The following is a 24,321-nucleotide window of genomic DNA, read 5'->3' as shown; positions in this document are numbered from 1 at the left end:
GATGTGGCCTGACAACACAGAATAGCTCTATTGACCTATTTTTGTTTTTCCATGTGCCCATATTTGTAAAAGGATTTATAAGAAGCTGATAACTGCTCCTCACCCAATGCTAGATGTTGTGCTTGAACATATTTTAGATAGTTTTTCTATTTCATATTTAAAACTATCTTGCTTTTCTGACTAACATAATAAAAGCTATAATTGTTAAAGATTATTGATTCAATACCATGAAATATAATTTTGAGAATGACAAATTCGCACTGTCATAAGTCTGCTAAATCCAAGTCTCAATTAAAATAAAGTATGTTAGGGACGCCTGAGTGGCTCAGTGGTTGAGTGTCTGTCTTCAGCTCAGGGTGTGATCCTGGGCTTCTGGGATCGAGTCCTGCATCAGGCTCCTTGTGGAGCTACTTCTCCCTCTGTCTATGTCTCTGCCTCTCTCTCTCTCTGTCTTTCACGAATAAGAAAAATAAAATATTTTTTTAAAAAGTTATAAAAAATAAAGTATGGTTAAATAATAAATTACACATGAAGTATCAACAAGTTATCAAATGAATCTGAAAATATTGTATCAAATTTTCTAGATATATTATCTCTTTTATATACATGGTATAAGAGAAAGTGACAAGGTCACAGGTAAGACGCATGTTACATCAAAATGTCAATGAAATGAGAATCACTGAAATTCTAATATATATATATTTTTGCCCATAAACACTGCTCCTGTCCACTTAAACTTAGATTATAATTGTTCTGATAACAGTATGAGAAAGGACCCTGGCAAAATGATACTGCTCAGAGTTTTCAGAATCCTCTAGTTGATGCTTTAACCACAATATAAGCAATGCCACAGTAGGTTTTAAATTTAGGACAGAATCAGCTTTCAATCCCAAGAATTCCCATTGCCAGTTAGGAATTCTGGGTAATAGTGCTTTAAATAATGGATGTAGTCAAAACAAATTTAGATACACTGATTACTTTAGCTTTCAGGGTAAGGAATTTTATTAGAAAATGTTCTTTTTTTAACATTGAAAAAAATCTTTAAAGTGTAAATAAGCCTTGGGTAGTTATTTCAACTAATGACATAATCTGAAAAGAACTGAAGCAGCAAAATCCCATATCTGAAGTTGAGATTGATTGTCGCTATAGTATAGAATTTTATAGCATCTCTGGAACAAAGGAAATATCACCGTTTAATGTGAAGTCATAATTTAATTTTCTTAGCTGATGTAAACTATTTTGCTGACTTTTAATGAGCCCAGGAAAATGCTTAATATTTGTATAAGTCTTCAGTTGTTATATGTGTCCATAACCTGAGCCAATAAAAATGGGTTGCAGGATTGGATATAAATTAAATGGGATTAGATTTTCCTTTCATTTTTTATATTTTATATAAATAATAAGTAAGGTCTATTATAGACAAAGGAGAAGCAAGAGTCATTGTTATCTTTTGCCAAACTGTATACAACTGCTTGGCTGTGGCAATATGGATTTGGGTACCAACTGACTACCAAAGTGCTTGGAAATGTTCACTGAGGACGTTGGACCTAAAGATCCTAGACCCCCAGCATACACCATCTCTCCAGGTCAATTTCAAAATAGTCTGTCTTTGCCTCATATATTAAAATGTGTGAAAGTCATAATTACAGTAGCCTTCAGAATATTCTATATTTACAGGTTTAATTATTTAATTAAACCCTTTAAATCTTTTTAATTCACTCAGATTTTTATAAGCTTTAAGTGTGTATGTAGCAAAGATGTATTTTAACATTTTCTCCCTCATATTTTTTAAAATTTATTTATTCATGAGAGACACAGAGAAAGGCAGAGACATAGGCAGAGGGAGAAGCAGACTCCCTGTGGGGAGCCTGACTTGGGATTCAATCCCAGGACCCCGGGATCATGCCCTGAACCCAAGGCAGATGCTCAACCACTGAGCAACCCAGACATCCTTCTCCCTCATATTTAGAAAGTAATTCAATAGTCTCAATTGACCTGATTCCATCAACTATTTTAACAGGTAAGAGTAGTCTAGTTTTTGCATTTTTCTTTGTAAAAATATGGGACCATCATCAAAAAGAGGAGACCATTATGTGTTCCATGATCTATGTCAGGCTTGCTATGCAAGTAAATCCACAGTCAGTTAAATTCCTCTGGCATATAAAATTTAAAAAGGCCATCTATAAACTAAAGAATGACCACCCATCCTTTGGAAATGGGGTCATAACAGGAAAAGCCCACATACTGCCTCTCTGGCTTTCTTTTTAAGTGTTTTTTGTGTGTGGGGGTGGGGGGTGGGGGGAAAGCTTATATTTAATATAACTGAATGGAAAAGGATACAGTCTTCATAAGAATGAAGGTGGTTAAGACGGGCATTTTCAAACCTGATGCAAGCATGCTTGGTGCTTCATAAAAAAAAGAAAGAGTGTATATACCGTTAATTTTTAGTTTCATATTTTCCTTTCATAAGTTATGCTCACAAATAATTCATTTTTGGTGTTCTAGCATAAAAACCAGACACACAGTAAATATTTTAAATTCTTTATTTTCATTTCAACCATGACTGTAATAATTTCCTTTTTAAAAATTCTTTTGCCTCCTCTATCTACAACCATACTCTGAAGTAGCTAAATACCATGTATTATGGACCTGCCAATTAGGGTCTTATTTCATTGAAATCCTAGTTGCAAATTAGAGCTTGACCACACTGAATAAGGGCAATTGTGTTTCTCACTTTGTTCAACTTCAACAAATTCTTTCCTAAAGCCACTAGAAAAAAAAAAAAAAAAAAAAAAAAAAACCATACAATTTAATCAGCCTTGAATCTGTAATAGTTTTCAGAAATGAACTTGGTACATTTTTTAATTAGTTTTATATGCACAACTGCTAGCTATTGCTTTGATTACTCAAGTTGCCAAGTGCTGCTGAGTGTGGGTGGGCACCTTGTTTACTGGTATAGAGCAGTGTCCTCTCACTGGGTAACATAAATGAATCATTACCTGTGGGCCATTAATGCTTCAGTGGTCACAATGACTTCTTTATAGGCATGCAAAGCAAGGTAGGTAAAATAAACAAATGCAGGGCCAAGTTCTAGTAACTATCCTGTAGAGAATAGAGGTAATTATCTAGAAAATTCAGTACAACACATAAAATATTTAGGGAAAACTTGGGATTAAAATAACCAACAAAAATTTTCATCGAGTTCCCAACATTTGTCCCAAACTGTAATTAAATTGCATCTGTAGGGTGCGCCTGGGTGGCGCAGTGGTTTGGCGCCTGCCTTTGGCCCAGGGCGCGATCCTGGAGATCAAGGATCAAATCCCACATCGGGCTCCCGGTGCATGGAGCCTGCTTCTCCCTCTGCCTGTGTCTCTGCCTCTCTCTCTCTCTCTCTGTGATTATCATAAATAAATAAAAATTTAAAAAAAATTGCATCTATACCCTACCATCTTTGCTTTAAGATCAAGGACATTATTTCAGTTGTAATCTGTGTATATTATCATAGCCCAGAACTTATATCAAGAGGGACTGGTAAAAATCTTAAGAGAAAGTAGAAACTAGACATTTAGTAGAAACATTAGGCATTTTATCAAATATTTTTCAATTAATCACTAGAACAAGGGACTTGAAGTTCAGATTATTGTATTTACTCTTGCTTTGTGATCTACCAACGTAAAAAACACGGAACAATATTCATTCCATGTCTACACATCTATAAAACAGGCCCTGATGTTCCACCTCACTAACCTTACGTTTTTAGTAGAATGATTATATCCATACCAAGAACCCTAACACAAAATCATAGTAGTGAATGAAAAGGATCATGAAGGATTTCATGGATTTCATGAAGAAGGAAAGAAAACAAAACTGTGCATTAATTCCTTGTAGCCACCTATTACACCACTCTACAGTGACAAACAAGGAGTGGTATTAGTTAATCTTGAAACATTCTTCTAAACCAGTAATATACTTTAGAAAAATAAGGGAAGTGTTGCTCCAAATAAATTTATAAATTTTAAGTAGTTGTCTTGAAGCCTATGCACTTATTGTCTCAACTATACTGCCTTTGTTTATAATATTGTTTTGGATTTTTTAAACAGAAGAGACTCAATTATCTAAAGTAAATCTCATGACACCATTATTTCTATTCCTACTCCTCAAATTTAAAAGCCCTGATGGCTAATAATGTTGAACATCTTTCCTGATTTTTTTTTTAAGATTTATTTATTTATTCATGAGGGATACAGAGAGAGAAGCAGAGACACAGACAAAGGGAGAAGCCAGCTCCCCACAGGGAACCTAATGTTGGACTCAATCCCAGGACCTTGGGATCATGCCCTGAGCCAAAGGCTGACACTCAACACTGAGCCACCCAGGCATCCCTTTCATGATCTTATATGCTGTTATGGACTGAACTGTATCCCTCCAAAATTCATATATTGAAGTCTAACCCCAAAATTGACTGTATCTGGATGTAAGGCCAATAAAGACACAATGAATGTTAAGGGAGGTCTAAAACGTGAGACCTTGACCTAATAGGACTGGAATCCTTACAAAAAAAAATTAGGAAACAAAATAAGAGAGTTCTTTCTTTCACTCTTCACCCACATGAAGGAAAGATCATGTGATGACATATGGAGAGGTTGGCTATCTACAAGCCAAGAAGAGACTTCACCAGAAACAACCCTGAGAGTGCTTTGATCTTAGACTTCTAGCCTTGAGAACTGTGGAAAAATAAATTTCTATTGTGTAAGTCACTCAGTCTGTGATAATTGGTATGGTTGCCCAGCAAACTAAACATATCCAATCTGTATATATTCTTTTTTATTTTATTTTATTTTATTTTATTTTATTTTATTATTTTATTTATTCATGACAGACAGAGAGAGAGAGAGAGGCAGAGACACAGGCGGAGGGAGAGGGAGAGAAGCAGGCTCCACACAGGGAACCTGATATGGGACTTGATCCGAGGTCTCCAGGATCACACCCTGGGCCAAAGGCGGGCCAAACTGCTGGGCCACCAGGGCTTCCCTAATCTGTATATATTCTTTGGTGAAAGGTTTCTTCATGTTTTTTGCCCATTTTCTAATTGGAATAATTTTTTAACATTGCATCTTGATAGTTCTTTATATACACTAAATACTAATGCTTTGTCACATATGTGGTTTGCAAATATTTTGTTGCAGTCTATATTGTTGAGGAGGAAAAATTTTCTTTACATTTTAAGATTCTTCTAGCTGCTCTAAGAATCAAATTGATATGAGCTAGATTAACAGGAGAAAATCAAATTTCATACATACTGGGAATCCACAGAAACATGAGATGCCAAAGATAATCGGATAAAATGATGTATACATGTCATCTCTAACTAAGGAAAAGGGGGTAGAGGTCTTCCACAGGACTTCAACAGGACTTCAAGGGGCCTTCAACAGGAAGGAAAGCAATTCATAGGAAGATAAAACAGAGCAAATGTTTGGTAAACAAATGTCTTCTGTGCCATACTGAAACAATGGGATATAGATACGAATTTTCAACAAGCCAGCTTTGCTGCATTCCTCCCTGTTTACCACCTATATTTCCTATTTTACTGTAGTTATCTATGATGACCATTGTATTATTCCTGGAGTAGGTCCTTTATCTAAATTCTTTTGGGAAATTAGAAGAAGATCAAAGGTTCTTCCTTGCTTTCAGCTTGAAATTATCTGCATGCCAAAGTGGCATATCTTGGGGTGACTAGCTCTGAGCCCTTGTAATAGCTTGTCTTTTCATCATTTTAAGAGTATTTATAGAGAAAAGTTTAATTTTGATGAAGTCTAATTTATCATTTTTTCCTTGCATGGACCATACTTTTAGTGTCAAGTCTAAGTAGTCTTTGACCAGCTCTAGTTCTGAAGATTTTTTCCAATATTTTTTTCTTAAAAGTTATTGCATTTCATATGTAAGTCTATGATCCGTTTTGAGCTTTTTTTTTTGTATAATGTATGAGACTTAAGTCGAGTTTCTTTTCTATTTTTTTTTTTACCTGTACATAGCCAATTTGCTCCAGCACCGTTTGTTGAAAAGACTATCTTAATTTCACTGAAATACTTTTCTACTTTCATTAAAAAAAAAAAAAAAACACTTAGGAATATTTATGTGGGTCTTTTCTAGGTTTTCTATTCTGTTTCATTGATCTATGTGTTTATATGTCCAATACTACAGAGTGCCTATATCAACATTACACTCTTAAGTACTCTAGCTATCTCATAGTCTTGAATTGGGTAGATCAATTCCTCTCTAAAATTCTTTTTAAAATTGTTTTAGTGATTGAAGATCTTTTGCCTTTTTCTATAAATATTAGAATAATCTTGTGTGTATCTATAACATACTGCTGTGATTTTGATTGGAAAAATGTTAAACTTATGTTTTTCTATACTCCTACTACTTCTGACACCAGACGTGTGAGTTTTTCTTTACCAGGCAATTCTCTTCTTGTTTGAAACTGACTGCCATCCTACAATTTACTTCAATTCTGACACTAACTGCCTGGAGTTATTATAGACCCTACAGGTTAAGGGGGGTAAAAGGGGAGTTAAAGGGCATTAAAAGTCAGTCCCACAAAACTGTTCTTCACTTCAAATGCCAATCACAAGTTCAGGATTCTGGCATTTCTGACTGACTGGCTTTAAACTTGAGCTTCCCACAACTCCCTTCTTTGGGTTTAATAACCTGCTAAAATGATTCAAAGAATTCAGGAAAGCACTTACTTACCATTACTTGTTATTATTATATTACTAAAGGATATAATTCAGGAACAGACATATGGAAGAGATGAATGGGGCAAAATGTTGGGAAGTTGTGCAGAACTTCTGTGATCTCTGGATGCAATACTCTTAAAGCACTTCCATATGATCACCAATCCAGAAAGCCTCTGAATTCTTTTTTTTTAGGGTTTTAATGTAGGTCTATTATGTGGACATGATTGAGTAAATAGTAAATAATTGGCCACTGGTGATTGAACTCCACCTCTAGGTCATTTTCTCTCTTCTGAGTCAAATGGATAGGGCTGAAATTTCCAAGCCTCTAATCGCATGCTTGGCTCCTCTAGCAACCAGACTCCATCTTCCAAGAGTCATCTCATTAACATAAACTTACCTGTGGTAATGAATAGCAAAAATTCTCCTCACAACCCCATCACTCAGAGGATTCCAAGGGTTTAGAAGCTCAGTGCGAAGAACCAGGGGCAGACCAAATACACATTTCTTATGTCACACTTGTATATTAATTTGAAGAGCGCTGAAATTTTTACTATGTTGAGTCTTGCACTGCACGAGCATGTGTTTCTCTGCATATATTTATATCTTTTTTAAATTTCTTTTCTCAGTGGTGTTTAGTTTTCAACATATAAGTCCTACATGTTTTTATTAGTTATACCTAAGTATTCCATTTTTTGAGCAATTGTGTTACATCTTTAATTTTAGAGTCCATGTGCTAATTGTAAGTATATAGAAATCCAATTGATTTTTGAACAGTTGTATTTTTTTCCTTCAAAGTTGCTGAATTTGCTTGTAAGTTCCATGAGTTATTTTTATAGATTCCTTAGCATTTTCTAATTGCACAATCATGTCATCTGGACTAGAGACAGTTTTATTTCTCCCTTTCCTAAATTAGGCCTTTATTTTCTGATTCTTGCATTATTGCATGGCCAAAAACTTTCATTTTTTGTGTTAAATAAGGGTGGTGAGAACAGATGTTCTTGACTTTTTCTCAATCTTAGAGAAAAGACATCCAGCCTTTCATGAGTATGTGTAATGATAGGTACAGGATTTGTTTTTATAGATTTTCTTTATCAAGATGAGTGAGTTTCTCTCTTTTCCTATTTTTCTGAGACTTTTTATCATGAATAGGCATTGCATAGGTGTCAAATACTTTTTTTCTGCAATGAGAGTCTGGTCATGTAATTTTTATTCCTTTCCTCTCTCCCCTTTCCCTCCATGACTATAAGGATAATGTGAGATTTCTTATTTTATCTATTTTTTTCCGGATATTTTGTCTCTGATATATATTCAAATAGAAATTTCTGTTGTTCTATCTCACAGCTCATTATTTCATCTGTCCTTTCTATTCTTTTGACTCCATCTTTTGAGTGCCTTATATCAATTATTATATGTTTTAGTTCTGAAATTTCCATTTGGTTCTTCTTTATATCTTTTATTTTGTTGTTGATTCTATTTTTTACCGAGATTATATTTTTGTGTTTGTTTTAAATATGTTTGTAATTGCTCATTGAAAAATTTGCATGATGGTTGTTTAAAAATATGTCAGACAATGCTATTATATCTGTCATCTTGACATCGACTGATTACCTTTTTTTTTTTCTATTTGGTTTTAAATATTCCTGGTTCTGGGTATAATAAATGACTTTCTATTGAAATCTCCATACTTTATATACTATATTATGATATTCCAGATTTTATTTAAATGTTATATTTTGACTAAATTGCCCCAGCAGGGTAAGGAATGGTCCACTCTTTCACTGCCATATTGTATAAAAGTTCAACTTCTCATCTGCCACCTTTGACACCTTAAGTAATGGGCTTGTCACTGCTACATAGAAGTAAAGTTCTAGCTCCTCCACTAAAACCTTCACAGATAGTTGTCTGATGAGGAGAAGTGCCTTGTTACTGGTCTCTGCAGTTTCCACTGATGCCATGGAGAAGTGATGATGATGGCCTCTTTATTATTGGGCTGTGGTAAAAGACTTGTCTATCCACAAAGCCTCCTCCAGCCCTCTTTTGTTATCTCTTTGGTGATGGGGAGGAGTGCCTTATCTCTACTGGTTGGGGATAGAAATCCAGGCTCCCTACTCAGCCTTTTGTGACACCATATTGGGGCACTAGGGGTGACTTGTCACAATTTGGCAGCAGTGGATGCCTATGATTCCCATTTAGCCTTCACTGGCATGGTTAGGGGTTTACTGTGGTGTTTTTGTTGTTGTTATTGTTGTTTTGTTTTGTTTTGTTTGGGGGGGGAATCATAGTAGGATAATTATCTAAAAGTTTTTGTTTTGCTAGCATACCCCTGTCATGGTCCATTGACCAAAGAGAGAAACTTTTGTTTAATCTTTCTGTCTGCATCTTCTGACATTTTGGGGTTGCTAGCTCCTTCAGTTTAAAGCCTGAGATATATGAGGAAAAAATAAAACCTAGGGTATTCACCACCATGTCATTCTCTCCATCTCATTGGCTCTAGCCCATCAGTCTTCTCTCCACCTGTCAGCCTTCTAGTGTTTGCTTTACATATCAGCATTATATTTGTTCAGTTACACTTTGGTTATATTTGTTGGTAGGAATAAAGAAAAGTATTTCTATTCCATCTGGAATTCTGGAAGCAGAAAAACTGGGTTTCCCTTTTCCGGAGTAAATTCAAGGATTATTTATGAGACACAGAAAAATAGTGTTTCATTATTTGTATTCATGTCCAAGTTGTGACAAAAACAGCTTTTTCTAATATAAGTTGATAAAAAAATATTAGGATCCAAGTATCCAGTGAGAAATAGGATTTGGAGAACGTAGTTATACTGCTCAGAGTCTGGAACAGGACCAGAAATTTTCATTTGAATGTGATTTGCATATTAGTAATTGGTGAATTGTGGAAATGAATGAGATTGCTAAGGAAAAAAAGGAGCAAGAAAAGGAAGACAACATACAGAACTTTGAAGATAGCAATAAAACGATTTGAGAAAAAGTAGCAAGCGATTTGCTATTTTTTCAAAATCTATGCAAAAATAGAAAACTCCCATTCATGTATTCTTATATTCGTGTCTAAACATAGTTTGCAAATACATACTAAAAATTGATCAGCACTCTTTTTGATAAACTAGGATTTTTATTTCAAATAAGTTTATAGCCTATTTCTCAATCTCTTTATTTTATGGTATATAATTTAAGCAGTTTGGTAATATGACATCCTGAGGGTGAAGGCAGGATAAATTTGTTCAAAATCTACTTCTTTATATTTTGAAAAATGAAACGTTTACTCCCCACATCAAGAGCAGATAAATACCCTTGATCTTGAAATCAACTGTAATTCTCCTGATACACAAATGTAGTGAAATGAGAAACATGTTTACTTTTTTCCTTTATGAAACTCTAGCATATTGGCCCTAAAGCATACAATTTTATAAACCAAAAAAGACAAAGAGAATAGGAGAGTAGATGACAACAGATGAGAGAGGTCAGTATAATTATAGAAGAGTAAAGTAGTTTAGACCAGTGACTAACAAGGACAGGGAACATTGAAACCTGAATGCTGAAGGAGACACTGGAAAGAATCAAACTGAATAGCACTGTGAAAATCCAGAAAAATCTCAATTATTAGAATGGTCAGTACCTCCAGAGAAGGGCTAACTGGGAGAGCCAAGATGGGACAGTGAGTTAAAAGTCTAGATAGTCTATTCTAGAATCCCTACTCTCTCCCAAAATTTTCAAGCAGTTATCACTGTCCAAGGTAGAATAAATTTTCGTGCTCTCTCAGAAATCATCATATTCCCATGAAATTGCCTAAAATAAAGCCCTGTTTTTTCTAATCTCATCCATGTACTAAAGCCCCAAATTATATTGAAAAACTCACCAGAAAGTTAAGCTTTTTATCATAAAAGTGAAGGATGAAAGAAATAAACAAAAATAACCAGAAGAAGCAGAAATATGTCAGCTAGCAAAAACTATACTTTAAAAAAAAATAAAAAAAATAAAAAAATAAAAAAAAACTATACTTTATAGCTAATGGAGTTTATACACACACGCGCACACACACACACACGGTTTGTATATAATGGTCTGTATATACATTCATAATGTAAATATTATAAAAAGGAAATATTTATATACATTTATGTTTATATATAGATAAATATCATCTTCACAGAGCTAATAGATCATATTGCATCCATAATCTAGGAACGAGATACCATAAAATAAAAAACAGAAATTTCTAGTTCAGAAAATAAAATTGAAAAAAATATTATAGGGTGACTTGGTGACGGGCACTGAGGGGGGCACTTGATGGAATGAGCACACTGGGTGTTATGCTGTATGTTGGCAAATTGAACAGCAATAAAAAATAAATAATTTTTTTAAAAAAGAATACAATTAGCTTAGATATTAAGAACATGACTAAAATGGGGAAATGTTGTTCATATGAAGTATTTATCTGTTGTAATTCTTTTCTTTACGAAAAATCATTGTTTACAATCTCCAAGAGGTATATAAATGCGTCTTGCTGTTAGCTGGATCAAATAAAAACTAAGTCATTTCTAAAAAAAAAAAAAGAAAAAAGAAAAAAATATAAGGAAATATTTAACAAAATTCCATAGAACAATTCAAAAAGAAAATTCAGGAATTACCAGAGACACAAAACAAATGGAAAATAGGTTAGAAAAGGAGAGAAAAGATAAGAAAATAAAAGTAAGTTTTTAAAATTTCCAATATCTAACTAATAGCAGTTTTGAACAAAAGCAAAGCACAAAAAATGGAGGGGGAAATGATCAAAGAAATAATTCAAGAAAATTCCCCAGGACTTCAAGATGCATTTTCTATGTCAGAGGATCCACAGAGTGAGCAGATCAGTAAATGTCAATGGCTCATGCCAAAGACACATTATACATTATTATGAAATCAAGACCCTGGAATAAAGATAAAATTCTCAAAGATTACAGAATAGAAAAGTAAAGAAATAAAAAGAAGTCAGAAAGAGAGAAAGAAGGAAGGAAGGAAGGAAGGAAGGAAGGAAGGAAGGAAGGAAGGAAGGAAGGAAGGAAGGAAAAACAAAAACAAATGTCATATGAAAAGGATCAAGAGGATGAAGGGCATCAATCTTTTATATATATATACACATACATGTATATCTTTATAAATATCTATAGACATATATAAATATATGTCTATGTATATCTTAAAAGACATGTATAATCTGATAGATCTCAAAAACAGATCTCTAATCTATGTAAAGGATAGATAGATAGATAGATAGATAGATAGATAGATAGATAGACATGCACACACACAAATATGGGAGGTTTTTAAAAGTTTCTCTCCCATACATCCTTACTCAAGAAGTTCCTACAGAAATTGCTCACTTTCCAAAACAGATTTGAGGGTGGGGAGAAGGGGAGGAAGCAAAAGAATGAGAAACATAAGATTAATTTAACAAGGATCCAAAACAAGAGTGAAGCAAAAAGTAGCCTTGTCTTATTGTTTTTTTTTTAAATATAGAATCAATAAAACACTTTAAAAGAAAAATAGATAAGAGGAAGGAAGGGAAGGAGGAAGGAGGGAGGAAGTAAAGAAAGAAGGGAGGAAGGAAGGAAAAAGGGAGGAAGGAAGGAAAAAGGGAGGAAGGAAGGATAGAAGGGGGAGAAGGAAGGAAAGCAAAAAAAAAAAAGAGAGAAAGACAGGAGGGAGGGAAAAAGGGAGGAATATGACAGGTCAAGAAACACTATTTAACAAATTGTTAAATATATTGTAAATCAGCCCTCACAGGATGAGACCTGGGCATCAGGGGTTAAGTACAATAAACATAAAAGTTGTAAATGCAAGCCAGAAAAAGTCATAATAGTAATCTTATGTTTAATAATATATGATATGAATATATTTATGAGTTGAGTGACTTAAGATAGCAAGTGCATGACAAAGAAATATCTTAAAAATTTGCCCTGTTTCAAAGGCATTTAGGCCTAGGCAGCAATATTTTTTATATCTTGAGGCAAAAAATGACTAACTTGGGTTGGAGCTACTTACATTACAGGGTGTTGAGACATGTCAGTTTTCTTCAACATCAGATAACCATTACTCAGGGGAGTGCATGACAGTTTCTTTAGAATATCAGCCAGGGATACTTTTTTCAAGTATTTAATTCCAGATTCTCAATATGTTCTTCCCTAAATTGACCTGGCTAAAAGTTTATAATATTAGTTGTACTTTCCCACTTGCCCTGCCACGATCATTCTTTTGTCCCTTTATAAAAGAAAGGTGAACCATTATGCATTTCAAATTGTCAATATGGTGCATTGTCCTAACATGTTAAAAACTTCAGAACACCAAGCAAAAAGAATTATGAACATTGGTGATGCTTCTGTGAAAATTAATGACAGTATTACAAATGTTATTATCACTCAAGAGGATTCTAATTCTTAAATTTCAACAAAATTGATTAAGATTTCATTTAGTTGGCAGATAGCGAACATGAAAACTATTTTTAGGATATATTGTTCTTTTATTTGGATGATAAAATTTGGTGTTATAAAAATAATTAAGTGACATCACTGTAACAAAAATTCAGCCCAGTACTATCCAACTTTGTATTCGAAAAATATTTGTTAAAATTTTCATCAAAGCAAAACAAAGTTAGACATAAAGTTAATGGTAAAGCCTGAACCACTTTTTCAAAAGTAATGGATATTCACAGATGATACATAACCTATTTAGAAAAAAAATGTTCTGGGGGGACGCATTTCCAACACAATAGTTAAGTGGTTCATGTTTAAAAATTACCTTTATGGTTTTATTTCTGGCAATGACGGAGTAGATGACTCAAACCAGTCTTCTCTCATTTAACAACTAGACAAGCTGGACACAATCTTTAAAGTATCTTCTTAAAGACTCTCTTTGAAGGCGTTAGCAGTCGACCAACATCATGAGGACTTGTGAGTCCAAGGTCCAGGAGGGAAGAAAGGCCTAGAGAAATGAGTTTATCTTTCAGGGTAACTTCCAACTAGAAACCCGTTATCTGTTGCCATAGTGAAAAGAAGACTGTGTGAGAAACTCTAAGAAGCTAAGAAGAGTTTTTAAAAGACTTGCTGGATTAAGGGGACAAAATTAAGATTCCAGAGCCTGGCAAAAAAAAGTTTCATTATTAATAGTGCTTTCTTGAATCCCATCTCCTCTTGAACTCTTTGTTCTCTTTTTTTTGTGTCTTAATACAGTGCTGTCAACATTAAAGAAAGGAGCAAAATAGGCAAGTCAGGACCTCATATGCTGAGGAGAAATGGGAAAGGTAAATGCATAAGTAAATATAAATTAATATGTATTTCACAATTAATATGTACTTCATAAAAGTAATAATATAAAGAAAATTAAAATAAAGATTTAAAAAAAAAATAAAGATTTAACAGGGGCGCCTGCATGGCTCAGTTGGTTTAAGCATCTTCCTTCAGCTCAGGTCATGATCCCAGGATTTTAGGATTGAGTCCAACATGCCCCTCCCTGATCCTTGGGGATCCTACTTCTCCCTTTCCCTCTGCCTGCCACTCCCCGTGCTTGTGCTTTCTCTTTCTATCAAATAAATAAATAAAATATTTAAAAAACTTTCTTAAAAATTAAGATTTAACATATATGCCAACAATAATATAAAACACTTGCCAATATTGACCATATATGGTCAATAAATGCCAGTTTGATTCATAGTAAAATGTACTGCACACATATTTTTAGTAAGGAAATTGTGTGCTAATTTTCAAATGCTTTGTGTTAAAAGCTAATGAATATTGTTTCAGACAAAATGAATATAAAATCTTCTCATTCTAGTCAGTAAACAAATAATTTAACCTGAAAAATGAAAAAATAAATTGAAAGGATGGATATTTGTCTTTACTAAAGATGTATCATTGTTCTTACTTTTAGATATGGAATAAAAGTTTCTCTGAAAGGGGCCCCTGGGTGGTTCAGTCGGTTAGGTATCCAACTCTTGATTTCAGTTTGCGTCATGATCTCAGAGCTATGGGACTGAGCCCCATGACCAGCTCTGTGCCCAGCATGGATCCTGCTTAAGATCCTCTCTCTCCCTGTCGCTCTGCCCTTCCATTTCCGCTCTTAAGAAAATTCTCTGACAATCTTTATTTTCCTTATATTTCAGTCTACTATAAAGAATCTTTTTTTTTTAAGAATGGATAAATTAATCAGGAATTTTATATATATATATATATCAATGGAAACATCTGAAAATTATTCTTAAATGTTTCCTTTGGGGATCCCTGGGTGGCGCAGTGGTTTAGCGCCTGCCTTTGGCCCAGGGCGCGATCCTGGAGACCCGGGATCGAATCCCACGTCAGGCTCCCGATGCATGGAGCCTGCTTCTCCCTCTGCCTGTGTCTCTGCCTCTCTCTCTCTCTGTGACTATCATAAATAAATAAAAATTTAAAAAAAAAAATGTTTCCTTCACTAATTTGAAACACCAATTCCCTAGCTTTTTACCTTATTCCAAGACAAACCACATTTAGAAAAAATAACAATGAGCAAGCTAAACTTACTATGTATGATAATTAGATATTTTATATATATTTAGAATTTGTGATACATATTTTGGGAGGGATATTGTCTAAATCCAATGAGTATTAGTTTGTCCAAATTAGCAGTTGGCCTTGTTTCCCATGAAAGACTTAGGGGAAACAAGATGAACAGAATGCCAAAAAGAAATTAGATCAATCAAATTCCAGAAGTGAGATTTATGAAATTTGAGACTAGCATTTTACAAAAAGTCTCAGGGACTTTATTATTAAATCTAATTTCGAAAATGTAATTAAGCATATTCACAAATTATATTGAAGAAAAAAAGCAAAAACTTAAGATGAGAACCATTTGGTTGATATTAATTGATAAATAGAGATGTAAGTAACATATTAGGTTAGAGATGCATCAAGAATACACCTTATTTGAATGTGATCTCTTTATAAAGAAAAAGCTTACCTCTCACCTTTCTTATAGGATATATCAGTCATGCCTCTGTAGAGATACTTGTTTTAACAAGTTATGCTAATTGGCTCTGGGAAGGTTTGACAACTTTCCCTCCCCCATCCCAATTATTATTAAAATACTTTGGTCTTTGTACTACTCTACTAACTAGATTTCTATGACTGTTTTTTAACCTTTCACACCACCCCTTTCTTCTGAGAGAGACCGTTCTTTCTAGAACTGAACTATAGGGAGTCAGTCATATGCATATGAATAACAATATTTGAAATAAGATCTATAATGGAGTGAGGACAAATTCTACTGCACATTTATAAGATACTTTGCGTGAATTCAGCATATCTTCATGAACAACCTGTGATGTAGTGGTTATGATCTCCATTTATAAAACCTAAAACATGGGACACCTGGTGGCTCAGTGGTTGAGCATCTGCCTTTGGCTTGGGGAGTGATCCTGGGGTCCTGGGATTGGGTCTTGCATTGGCTCCCCACAGGGAGCCTGCTTCTTCCTCTGCCTATGTGTCTGCCTCCCTCTGTGTGTCTCTCATGAATAAATTAAATAAAATCTTAAAAAACAAAAAAACTAAAATGTATAATAAGCAGGTCAGTTGCTCAATATCATGGAGCTCATCCAATTTTTTTCCATCCCCACAATTCACGTACCTAGTTTCTCTGGAAAACTGCATAGGAAAGACACCTTGCTGGCTCAGTCAGTAGAGCATGTGACTCTTAGGGTTGTCAGTTTGAGCCTCACGTTGGGTGTAGACATTACTTAAAAATAAAAATCTTTAAAAGAAAAACTGCATAGGAAGCTTATACTGTGCTGTGTGACCTCATTTCTCTGGACACAGCAATTGAGTCAGGGATGGATCAATCTATCTATCATCTATCTATCTATCTATCTATCTATCATCTATCATCTATCTATCTATATCATCTACCTATAAATACAGTTGACCCTTGAGCAACACAGTTTTGAACTGAATGTGTCCACCTATTATGCAGATTTTTTACAGGACAGTACTGTAAATGTGTTCTCCTTACTTTCATAATGTCTTCTTTTCTCTAGCTTATTTTATTGTAATGATACAGTAAATAATACATATACAAAATGTGTGTTAACCAACTGTTTATGTTATCAGTGAGCCTTCTAGTCAACAGTAGGCTATTAATAGTTAAGTTTTCGAGTCAAAATTTACAAGTGATTTTTCTACTGTCATCACCCCTACCCCTTGCATTTTTCAAGGGTTAACTACATATGGAAGCCCATAGCTTCAAAGGTGAACTGTCACAAAGTATCTGCTGAACAAGAGTGGTTTTTACTGGACAATGACTATCAAAAGTAATCAATTCATTTCTTTTACAGATTTTGATTATTTTTAAATAACCAATTCAGAGACCATGACAGGAAATTTGAGTATGTATATATTTGGCAGGAGTTTGAGGTAGTTTAAATGGAAGTCTTATTTTCTCTTTGAATTAGGAAGCACAATAACTTGCAAGAAATAAAAGCAAAGTGGTTGGGTCAGATATTTGAAAGAGCAAATATTTTTTAAATAGTACAAAGACACAGAGAGCAAGCCAATTTAGAGAAATCTTGTGGAATTGCTGAGCGGTTTAATGGTCTCTGTTAAATATGATGAAGATAATTTTATAGATGCCTTGTCCAGTAATCATCTTTAGTAATCCTTGGTGATTCAGGCAAGAATGTGGACAAAATCGTTGTAGGAATTCTCTAGAATTGAGGTTTTAGCCTTATGGGAAGGATGGACTAATAGATACAGGGATTTAATATATTGGCTAAATAATAAATGAACTTATGGACAACTTAATATAAGCATAATTCAATAACATATTATTAGTGGATCTAAAAAAGTAGAAATTGCTTTCCTCTGGGAATACTGTGTTTGATTTCTTTTCGTCTGAAATAAGTAAGGAATTAGAAAGTAATGGATGATAAAAATCATGCAAGCATCTTCAGCTTCCTTTGCTCCCTATCAAATGCATTGTTCTATAATACCAAGGTGTTAACACTGGCTCTAGCACTTTCGGTAAGGATGGGATTCTCTGTTTCTGAATGTTTCTAAGCCCCAGAATTGGTGTGAATATACCAACGATGTGGCTGCATGGCAGTTCTCCCAAGCCTTTCAGCTAATTATGTGCAAGCTATTAGACCTGTAACCCAAAGTAGGTAGGGTGGTTACATCCATTTTATAGTTTCCCTCAGGGTATAATATGTGGCTCCAGGTGATATACTGTCAATTTTTTTTTTTTACTTCCTTAGAATGATAAGATATATTTTCCCCTTGTATTTTATAACAACTTGAAAAGTCAGGAAGTTTAGGCACTGAGGTTTAAAGAACTTAGATATTTCCCACTGATTTTTTTTTTCAGCAAATAAAACCATGTATCTTGGTTAACTTTGTTTAAAAACAATTGACAATAATCACAGACAGTTAACCCCATTTGACTGAGAGGGAAAAATCATTACATGTCTATGTCAAGTGATATTAAACCCATGTGAGAATTTGTTCCAGTGTTCTATAATAAAACAGAAGACAAAAAAGTGTCTGATAAGCAGGAAAAGCACAAAGAGGTTAATGGACTGGATATTCCCAAGAAGTCAAAGACCGGTGATGTTACGGTTTTTGAGAATATAGTCTCTTGGATCTGAAAGTACCTGATGTCAGAGCTGGAACATTTTAAAGTGATTAATACATAGAGGATGTGAATGTGGGAGTTGATAGCAGATGTTGAAAAAGGAAAATGTATTGAGGTCAAAGAGCTGAGAAGCCAGGGTTTGAATGGATCATCCATGTCTTGAAATTACCTCGAATTAGGAGGCAGTTCTTAAGATGAAAAATAACGAAGCCAGCATCTTCACTTAGTAAATGAATACAGGCTTGAATTTATGAATGAATAGCATTATAGCATTGTCATATTCTGAAACTTCAACTAGGCTGATATCTGTTGAATAAATCTACTTTTTTGCTTGTGGAGTAACAAATATCATTAATTATCTGAACGATTCTAATGGCTTCTTAAATGGACTGTGTTCAGATTTTTAGTTCTTTTCAACATATTCCCCAAGCTGGCATCAGTTATTTTCATTATGAAAATCTTTCTTACAAGATGACTTCCTGCTTTCAAAAAATAAAACACAATGCCTTGAACAATTTATTTCCAATTTAATTTTCCACTATTGTAGTCCTCCTTTCCTATGTCTCTGTTACACACCCATTGCTTGTGCTTTACTCTCAGTGAACCACGTAATATTTTATGCATTTTACAGCATCTACTCTTTTTTTCTTACCATATCCTTGGAACATCCCTCTACATGCATCCATCTGTTCATTCAAAAATATGTATTGGGAGTGTCTGTGACTCTTGACCTTGGGGTGGTAAGTTCAAGCCCCACATTGGGATATATATATATATATATATATATATATATATATACATATATATATTATCTATGACATCCAAATGCTAGAGATGATAAGAATAAGTTAGTTAAGAAGACATATTTCCCAAGAAATAAGTAAATAAACAAATGAGCAGAAAAATCATTAATTATGATAGGACCTAGAAAAAAAAAAGAAGAAAAATAAAGAAAGAAAAGAAAGAAAGGAAGAAAGAGAAAGAAAGAAAGTGGAAAGAAAGAAAGGAAGAAAGAAAGAAAGAAAGAAAGAAAGAAAGAAAGAAAGAAAGAAAGAAAAGAAAGAAAGGAAAGAAAGAAAGAAAGAAAGAAAGAAGAAAGAAAGAAAGAAAGAAAGAAAGAAAGAAAGAAAGAAAGAAAGAAAGAAAGAAAGAAAGAAAGAAAACCAACAACATGTGTTTGTTCATTTTTTTTCCCCAGAAGTTGTGACCTAGAGACCTGGTTTTGGTAGAATTTTAGGAGAAACTTTTCACAGAAAGTAGGGTGGCTGAAATATGAAGAGAAGGAAATTTAAAAAGTGAAAATTAGGGTTATGGAAAGCCTTTGAAGCCCCAAGGGTCTTGAAAAAAAAGAGGGTCTTGAAAAGTTTCTGATGACCAGACTGGCATCAAATGAATTCAGGAGTTAGGTTGAGTTAAGATAAGAAAGTCAAATGTATTAAAACTGAAATAGGAAGTATGTGGGGGTGATTTAACATGCGACATGATCTATGGGGATCCCTGGGTGGCTCAGCAGTGGAGCGCCTGCCTTCAGCCCAGGGTGTGATCCTGAAGACCCGGGATTGGGTCCCACATCGGGTTCCCTGCATGGAGCCTGCCTCTCCCTCTGCCTGTGTCTCTGTCTCTCTCTCTCTCTTTCTCTCTGTGTGTCTCTCATTAATAAATAAATAAAATCTTTAGAAAAAAATAACAGGTGATATGATCTGATTTACACTTTTGCTCACATTCCTTAGAGAGTAGAGAAAGGATTGATAAATTTGGGAAATGTAAGGCCAGCAGTAACAGTGAAATGAGGATATGTTCACTGTGGAGAGAATAAGCACATGTTTTGAAGAGCTCCTCAATAGCACTTGCTGTTGGTTGATATGCAGGGGGTTAAAAAAGAAAAGAAAGAATCAAAGATATGTAGGTTCTGACCTGGGCAGTTTAATAACTAATGGTGTCATTTAGGAGATTCTGTTGGAGCTATGATAAATCAAATGCTCTGCTTCGACCCTGTTAAGTTCAAGATGTCTGGGAGATATCCACCAACATGTCTCATGTAAGAATCAGGCATATAGGTCTGAAGCTTAGAGGGAACACTGACTTTGGATGTGGTTTTTGGGTACAGATGTAGATACAGCTCAAGATATAGGATAAGATATGTGCACATACATATACACACATATGTATTTTCATATAAAGTACTTACATATATGTATGTATATGTATATACACTACGATCTGTATGAGGGTGTGTAGGTACATATGGATGTGTGTACGATGTGCATATGTATGCTCTTTGCGACCACAGGGTCATCATCCAGATGATACTTATGTCCAAAACAATGAATGATATGACTTGTTATATTTGTGTATCCCTACAATAGTTCCACCCCTGTACTACTACTGCCCCCAATTTTTATACCACCAGTAGTTTACCTCATATATAATTCATTGTAGAGTTTTGTTATCTCACAAGGTAATGAACTTTGTTGTGTAAGTTTGTATTTTTAAATCGTATGGGGGCTCCTGGGTGGCTCAGTTGATTGAACATCCAATTCCTGATTTCAGCTTGGGTCATGCTATCAAGGGTCAAGCCCTGCATCAGGCTTTGGCTCCCTTTCCCTCTCCCCCTACCTCTCATCTCCACCTCTTTCTCTCTCTCTCAAATAAATAAATAAATAAATATTTTTTAAAAGATGTGCATGTGTTTTCTGTACTATGTATGACTGAATAAAGTTTCATGAAATTTTCATTCTTGAGCTCTTCTGTCCTATAGTGTGTACCTTTTTTCTGCTACATTTAGTAAACATTGTTTTTTTTTTTTAAATATTAATCGATCCAATGCCGCCATAAATGTGGGCAATCTGGACACACATTGTGTTTTTTTCTACTCAATAGTAAAATTTTTAGTGAAAGCCTAAAAATGTATTTGAGATTCTTGCTGTGATAAAATAACCACTGTTTTATTCACTGTTTGAGAATTGTAGAAGAGGGAGTAGGAGTTTAACCACATATCAAAGGATTGAATTATCGGCCTAGGTCATGGGGTCATGTGGTCTAATCCATGGGGTGGGGTGAGATAAACATGTTATATTTCTGGAGTAGGTGGATTAGCAATAAAACATAAGTTGCAAGTGATTTCTTGGAGTAATGTGCACATGTTTAACCTTCTAACTAAAAAGTTTCTCTCTAGGACCAAAAAAAGCCCTATATTCTTTCTGCATTTTTGTCTACATCCAATCTCCTTGCATTCTAACCTCCTCCTTTATCATTTACTTTCTTTATTTTAGAAATTCTCATACTTGTTTATTCCCTTGGAAGGCTGTTTTTAATGTGCAGTATAAGTTTGTTTTTATATATTCAAGTTGCTTTCATCAGGTTTCCAATTATGTGACATAGAGTTTGATCATGCTTTTTTTTATCAATTAAATATTTATTTTTAACTAAAGTACGTAAAAGGTCGCTGTCTTGGTAAATGCCCAAGGGGAATTTTTTTTTTTTTTTTTTTTTTTTTTTTTTTTTTTTTTTTTTTTTTAAGGAGGGAAAGAAAAACAGAGGCTCACACCTTCAGGACCAAAAAGATTTAACAAACTGTGAGCATAAAACTACTTATCTAAAAAAACTCATTAGAAATGCAATGTTTTATGATAGATGATCATTAATTGAAAATAATCCCTCCCATATTTTACATAACTAATACTAAAGTAAAAGCTTACATAAATATCTCTATGCTCAAGCCAAGCACAAGAATTATTTGAATTAGTTCAGCCATGTTCATGCATCCTACTTTTCTAATTAAGGCATAACATATTCCCCGAACTTTTCCATAAATGGAATAATGAGCACCAAAAGCATGTGCATAAAAATAACAGACGTGGGCTGCTTTCTTTTCTGGTTAATATCACCTGTGGATGTGTCACACACTATGTATTTAAAAGGATCTAAAAAGAAAGTGGTTATTCAAACAGGAAATGAAACCACTGCTACTAAGACATGAGCTTGCTTGCTCTATTGCTCAGGATTAAAAAAAAGAAGAAGAACAAAAGAAAGAAAGGAAAGACAAGGTTTAAAAGGATGGCATGGTGGGCTAACAATGGTCAGTCTTCTGAAAAATAAAATTATTTGTAGTTGTTAAGCTGATAAAGAGTTCAGTGACGGACAATATCCACTGTGGTCCCAGAATTAGAGGCTGGATTTTCTGTATGGAGATCCTTTGTAGCATTTCTTTCTTAAAATGTTTGCATCTTTTAAAAATAATGGCAACAATGTATGTGTGTATGCCTGTGGGTGTAGGTGTGTGTGTGGGTATGGGTGTGTGACATTTTTCTCATCATAAAAATATAGATAAGATATTCTATTGAGTTGCTGGATGTGGTAATAGCTAAGATCCATGAACACTCATAGTAATTCTAAAATTTAATTTTAGACCGTTTTTATAAAATAATTTGCATTTGTAATAGCTATTCAAGTAACAGGTTTTCAGTAAAGTTGAAATATAAGAAAAAATTTTTTGAATTACTGAAATTACTAAAAAGATAATTGATCAAATGAATATAAAACCTGGTATTGGTCTACTTTTTTTTTTCATTAGATACCTTTTCCCCACAAAACTTGTTATGCTTCAAATGCAATGATTGTATCATACTGAATATGCTGGAAATAGTCATAATTTCAACTATGAAGAAAAATGCATGTGGTTCCCTTTGGTGTTTCAGAATATTTGGGGAAAGAGACACCTGGGTGGCTCAGTGGTTGAGCGTCTGCCTTCGGCCGAGGGGGTGACCCTAGAGTCCCGGGATCGAGTACCACGTTGGGCTCCCTGCATGGAGCCTGCTTCCCCCTCTGCCTGTGTCTCTGCCTCTCTCTCTGTGTCTCTCATGAATAAGTAAATAAAATATTTTTTAAAGAATATTTTGGGAAATACTATTTGCCCTTAAATTTGCATCTGTTTAGAATTATGCAGTGTGAGTTAGAAAACAAGATTTGATCTCTTGGTTCTACCTTAACTACTTTTATCAGATGCCATACCTCAAAAGAGAATCTGAAAAGTGTCCTTCATGAGTCTGTCCCCTCTCAGATGTCACCTTACTCAGTTTTGTTATTACACCCAGAGCAATGTTTCTCTTTCATTGGTAATTTGCATTTGGCACTCTCTCGCACATTGATTTTCACTTGTGCTCCCTATACAGCAGTAAGACTTGGAATGTCTAAGTTGTGTTTGATATTTCATTTGGGAGTTCTTATATTCTTTCATTGCCACTAAAATCTATTTTTAAGAGGACTAGAGTTAATTCATCAGAGTAAGTGTAAGATCTTTAAGGCTTTAAAAGCCTTGTGACAGTTAACTTGGTTTATGAAATAGGAGGGGGTGACCTAATCTTTTTGATTAATAAAACATCATCATCATCGCATATCACAGAAAGCTTCTAAATTATATTTACATGAACTTTGTAGGAGATTATGAATAAAAGAATAAAGATTAAATTCTGAAAAGTTATTTTGCCTTTAAAGAATAGTGTTCATTTGCGAGAACTAACAAAAAGTTTAATATGTTGAAAGTGAACATGAGACAGTGAATATTAATCCATGTTCAATCTGCTTAGAACTACACATTATTAAAGCACATCCAATAAGTTTTCATAAAGATTGCAGTGGTCATTACACACAATGTATCACACAGGAGATTGAAAAGAGTTATAGCATTTATCATCCAACTTCTGCAAAGACGTATATGCTCATTTCTACAGCAAAACCAAAGAACCAGTTATTTTATGAGTCAGGCTTCAAAGCAAGTCTTTTCATTTCAATTACGGATAATTTAATCTACTCAGATTTAAGTGTATAGATGTCCAATGTTTATTTTAAACATATATTCAAAAGGCTCGGACCTGATTTATAAGAAAAAATTTGGAAGCAGACATCAATGGTAGGAAGGACTGTTACCCTACTCTTAAAG

The sequence above is a fragment of the Canis lupus genome, chromosome 20 (assembly GCF_048164855.1).
Source record: "Canis lupus baileyi chromosome 20, mCanLup2.hap1, whole genome shotgun sequence".
In the NCBI taxonomy this organism is placed as follows: domain Eukaryota; kingdom Metazoa; phylum Chordata; class Mammalia; order Carnivora; family Canidae; genus Canis; species Canis lupus.
This window is presented reverse-complemented; position numbering follows the sequence as displayed.